Source organism: Lepisosteus platostomus, chromosome 26 (assembly GCF_059453375.1).
Source record: "Lepisosteus platostomus isolate fLepPlt1 chromosome 26, fLepPlt1.hap1, whole genome shotgun sequence".
Classification (NCBI taxonomy): Eukaryota; Metazoa; Chordata; class Actinopteri; order Semionotiformes; family Lepisosteidae; genus Lepisosteus; species Lepisosteus platostomus.
The window spans coordinates 5,512,628-5,518,710 of NC_142636.1; positions in this window are offsets into that span (position 1 = coordinate 5,512,628).

Here is a 6,083-nt window from a genome sequence, read left to right on the forward strand (position 1 = left end):
ATGCCAGAGGGTAGTGACAGACTGTATCAACAGCAGCAAAAGTTGGAAAGCTTAGGGAAAACCCTACAGGCAACTTCCTTTGCAACAGGGTTAAACCTTATTCCCCAAACAGTGGACATGATTGTTGGTGTTATACAGTGGGTTTATGCTTGTGTGCAACAGGCCAGAATGTTGACACAAGACCTGTTAAGGGAGTTTAGTGCCACTGTAGCCAGTCTAACCACGGCACAAATCCCAACCCACTTGATTCCACTCTTCTCAGTAGAGGAGTGTGTGACATTAACCCCATCGCTCATAGCTCACCCAGAAGGCAATCCAAGATTGAATTCGGTTCCAAATCTTGAGATGGGTATGGCTACCAAAGCTATCCATTGGCTGTGTCTAAACGATTCACCAATGAAGGGTGTAAAGCTACTTATGAGCAGAGGGAGGTTAATGAACCCCATGAAGAGCAGGTGGGAAGTAAATGGCTGGTCAGCACACCACATTTAACTGACACTATGACTTGTGACGGGCATGATACAGCTACCACAATGCAGCTATCTAACCAATAGTTTTCCTGTAAGTTCCCGAGGAGGCCATAGTACAGCATGGTAACTTAACACTGTACGGTCTGGAACCAGACAACATAAGACCAAACTTGAGGTCTAAGATGCCTTCAGGTGCCACAGTATTCAATTGGATAGAAATCCAAGAAACAGTAAGCCCTGAAGAGGTACAGGTAGTTAGTTTGCTTTAATGGAACAAACCTCCAAATCACCCTAGCAGATACCCAACACAGGTGTTGTGGTTTATCGGGGGGCTGGGAACAGGAACTGTTGTTATTGTAACACTACTGCCAGGTAGCTGGATCATGACTGACAGTGTACTCTGAATGATATAGTCTCACATCAAGATGTACTCTGGGTAGCATGAATGAGTCAAAGGTAGCATGCCAAAAGAAAGGAAGTTACTTCTTCCCAAATATCTACTACAGAGGTATCAGATATTGACAGTGAACTTCCTGATGTGTAATTCCTAGACTTAGATAATGTCTCCTACCGTGTTTATACATACTCCAGATGTTATTCATCCTGTTTGTATCCAATGCTGGTTCCAGTATGAATTCTCGAGGAGTAATGTGGACATTTAAGGTTAATGTTCTAATGGCAAGGGACATCACTTAACTCTGTTTTGTTTTGAAGGCAACAATGCCTCGGGACCTCGTGGCCTTCAAAAAGGGGGGATATGTAGCGGCGAGGCTTAATAATAAGACAGAATTAAGTGTTTCTGAGCTTTCCCAAATTAGGCCTCATTTCTCTGTTCATCTCTGTGGTGCAGCCACAGAGAAACCATTCATGCAAGGTGATTTAAGGTCCAAGGACAGCTCCCAAAGGGGGATGCACTTAGCTAAGCCTGGCTATCATGATCAATGGTCACCCATTGGCGCCTATCTGTCTAGGGAGTGCGAGTTGGACATCTGGACTGCATTACTAAGTGTCAGGAGTAAGTGACTCATATCTCACCTTGATCAACCAATCAGGGACTGGTAGGGCCGAGTAACCCACGTGGGACTCTGATGCCCATGGAACTTTCAACCAATCAATGAGCTGAAGTTCCTCCAGGTAAAAACAGGCAACACAGAGAGCCTGTGAGAGAGAGATTCAACAAGATTCAACAAGATTCAGATTCGACAAGATTGAGATTCAGATTCAACAAGATTCAAAGGAGAATTCCAGGGCAGGACGGCCCAGGAGCAGAAGGCTCCCAAGGGCAGGACATTCTCGCAGCGCGCCTCCTGACCATCCTGAGACTCAGCCCGGACAACCACGGAACGGCCAGTGTGTCCGAGTGCCAGAACTTTCCTTTGTTCTAAGAGTCTAGAGTGGAGGTTGCCAGAGAGTAACCAGCAGCAGGCCTTGTGAACAGGTCGGAACTGTGGACAGCTGAATCACTATTCAGAACTAGCTCTTCATCAGGAACGAACCAGTCCTCTTCCTGACTTGCTGGGACCCACAGTCATCTTTTCTCCTGTGCACAAACTTTGCTAGTTAATGCCAACAGTGAGCATCAGCAGCGCACCGTCGCAAGCCGCACAGCACAGCCTGGCACGGAGCCAGAGAGCGCGGATTGGACAGCAACAGCCTGCAACTGTTCCTTTGTGCCCGCAGGAGATCTGAATCCCCAGAGATTGGATGAGTATTCAACTTCAATGCATTACAGCTCGAGAATTCAATTGTTATCCCAACCAGTTGATATCAATTTAATTCCTAAGAGTTATGTACTTGTTTTGAGTATCTAATGTAGAAGTTGTAACCAAGTTCACTTTACGAAACGGTCTTAATGAATGATATACTGAACGTATGTCCTCTTGATATGTGTAACTCTTTGTAACTGATTGAATATATATCTTTTGTATTCTGATAACCCTCTCGATAAGATCTGTTAGGTTATATGCATATTCTATGTATTAATAAATGTATCCTCGTGTATTAGTACCTGTGTGTGCGCGTTGTTTGAGTTATGTCGCATGGTTGGATTCTAAAGCCATCAAAAGAATCAACTTTGTGATTTACTGCTACAATTAATAATTGTCTCAGTAAATGCCCAAACCCTACAGAACTGGTGCCTTCAGAGAGCCACTATAATCTACATATTTGGCGTCCCTGAACCGGTATTCTCTACATGCCCATTCTTGATACATCCCACTGTAGCGGCAAGGCTTATTAAAATACAGGAATTAAGTTTGCTGCTCCCTTGCCAGTCCCTCTCTCCTTCATCTCAGTGGTGCTGGATTAAGAGAGGTCATTCCAGTTGGTTCACATTTAAGGTGTTTTTCTAGTCGATAGAGTGTCCTGATAAGGAACAACTCCCAAAGCTGAGATTCTCCAGCAACCCTAATAAATGGCCATCTCTTGCGCCTTACTGTCTGGGAGAGTCTTATTCAAAGATGTTTACAACCCTAAGGTCAGAGTGCATTGTTACCCATCCTCAGCCAATCAGGAACTGGTAGGGCAGGTTAACCCCACGTGGGTCTCGAATGCCCACAGAACTTTCAACCAACGACCGTAGTTCCTCCAGGTAAAATAGGCAGCACAGGGCTTCCTTGGGGCTCCTCCTGGACATCCTCAGACTCAGCTCGGACCACCACGTAACGGCCAGTGTGTCCGAGAGTCAGAACTTCACTTCAACAAGTGAACTACGGTCAGAACGGACAGCTGAATCTGTGGATTCAGGACTTGCGCTACATCAGGAACGAACCGGTCTTCTTCCTGTCTAAAGAGTGTGACCTGCTTGGACCCACAGTCACTTTTCTCCTGTGGACAAACTCTGCTAGTTTCAGCCAACACTAACTAGCCGGTCTTCAGAGAGCATCAGCAGAACACCGCAGCAGAAATCTCTCCCACTTTTCTCTCGCTGAACCAGCACTGCCTGGCACCGAGCCAGAGAACGCCGATTGGACACAGCAACAAGCCTGCAGCTGTTTGTGTCCGCGGGAGATCTGAATCCACACAGATTGGATGAGTATTCAACATTCTGCATTACAGCTCGAGAATTCAATTGTTACCTCAACCTGAGATTATATCAATTTAATTCCTATGAGTGATGTACTTGCTTTTGAGTATCTAGTGTAGAAGTTGTAATCCAAGTTCATTTACGAAACGGTCTAAATGAATGATATACTGAACGTATGTCCCTCTTGGTTTGTAACTCTTCATGACTGAATATATACCTTTTGTATTCTGCTAACCCTCACAATAAGATCTGTTATGTTTATATGCACATTTTATGTATTAATAAATGTATTGTGGTGTATTAGTATCCGTGTGTGCGTTGCTGAGTATCCCTCTGGGTCGGTCTTATAATAGCCATCAAAGAATCATTTTGTGACTTAATGCTACAATTAATAATTGTCCCAGTAAATGCACAAAACCCCTACATTTATTGGTGTCTCATGAGAGGATGCCTACCCCACAATTGCACAATTGCAGCACATCTGAGAACATCTGCAGGTGGCATGACTCTGAGTTGTATTTAAAGTCCAAAGTATAGAGGGTGAAGCGGAACGGAGAAAGAACTGTCTCTGAGGACCCCCTGTGTTACTTACTACCTGTTCAGACACACAGTTCTGAAGTCTCACAGACTGTGGTCTGCCTGTCAGATAGTCAGTGATCCACAAGATCATGGAGGCACCGACTTGTATCTCCTCCAGCTTCCTCCTTAGAAGTAAGGGCTGGATAGTATTGAAGGCACTGGAGAAGTAAAAAAAAATAATCCTTACAGTGCTGCCAGCCTTGTCCAGGTGTGAGTAGGCCCTTAGCAGCATGTAGATGATTGCAACCTCCACACCAAAACTGGGCTGGTAGGCGAACTGTAGGGTGTCCAGTGATAAACTAACTAGAGATCTCAGGTGGGATAAGACCAGCCTCTCCAGTGCCTTCATGACATGAGAAGTCAGCTCTACTGGTCTGTAGTCATTGAGGACAGAGGGGCACCCTTTCTTTGGTACCAGGACCAGGCATGATGTCTTCCAGAGCACAGGGACTCTCTCCAAGCGCAGTCTCAAGTTGAACAGTCGGTGGAGCACTCCACTCAGCTGATCCGCACAAGCCCTCAAAACTCTGGGACAGACGTCATCTGGACCTGTGGCCTTACCCTGGTGAAGCCTCTTCAGCTCCTTCTTCACCTGGTCAGCCGTGATGGTCAGCCTGGCCTGGGGGATGGTGCTCATAGCGCTGTAGGTGCTGCAGGTGTTAATGGCGGAGGTGTTGGAGAGTGGCAGCTGTGGGGGATGGGGGGGTGAGTAGCTGTCGGGGGTTGTAGCTGTAGGCGGCCATGATTGTGGGGGATGGAGGAGGTGTTGGGCAGTCGCAGCTGTGAAGGCTTAGGGAGCGTGTGGCTGTGAGGGGATGGGTTTTGAGCCACAGAGGGCCCTGAATCAAACCTGTTAAAAACTGGTTCAACTCGTTGGGCATCTCCAGGTTCCCCTCCGTTGCACCCCCAGCCTGTTTGAAGCCAGTGATCTCTCACATGCTCCTCCATACGTCCCTCACCCTATTCCTTTACAGCTTGTCCTCTACCTTCCTCCTGTAGGCGTCCTTGTTCTCTCTAAACTTCTGTTTTAGTTCCCTCTGTACACCTCTTCCTTATCCCCCCTCCTAAAGGCTCTCTTCTTATCATTCAGAAGAGCCTTCAGGTCGCTGGTGATCCAGGGTTTGTTATTGGAAAAGCAGTGTACGTCTTTGGTGGGGATGGTGTTGTGTACGCAGAAGTTAATGTAGTCAGTGACACAGTCCATCATGTTGTCTATGTCGTCCCCATGTGGTTTGCACAGCACATCCCAGTTGGTAGCCTCCAGACCACCACATAGATCCTCCATAGCCTCCTAAGACCATCTCCTCACAGTCCTAATGCCCGAGGTTGGCGCTGGACAATAGGCGTGTATAGTGGTGTAAGCAAGACAAGGTTGTGATCTGATCTGCCAAGGGGGGGAAGGGCTGTGGAACTATATGCATCCTTAGCGTTGGCATAAAATAAGTCCAGTGTTTTCTTTTCTCTGGTCGGGCACTTAACAAACTGGGGGAAAGTAGGCAAAGTGATGGAAATAGAGACGTGGTTTAAGTCCCCTGAAATAGCTATAAAAGCGCTAGGGTGCTTTGTTTGTAGCCTGGCTGTGACTGTGTGTATGATGTCACACGCTGCCTCTGTGTTCGCCGTGGGTGGAATGTAAACAACAACAAAGATGGTGCATGTAAACTCCCGCGGCAGATAGTATGGATGCAGTCCTATGGCAACCAGTTCAATGTCCGGGTTACAGAAGCGCTCCTTTACATGAATATGTCCAGGATTACACCATCTGTTGTTGTCAAGCAGAGCGAGCCCCCTCCTTTCCTCTTACCGCTCACGGCGTTTCTGTCCGCCCGCACCGGCTGAAAGCCGCCGATGGTAACATTTGAGCCAAGTCTCGGTGAAACACATGATACTGTATTCTCTATACTCCCTCTGGCTCCTCACCAGTTCGTCCATCTTGTTCACTAAGGACCTCGCATTTCCCATGATGATCGAAGGAAGATAGGGTTTAAATCTCCTTCTCTTTGCCTTTC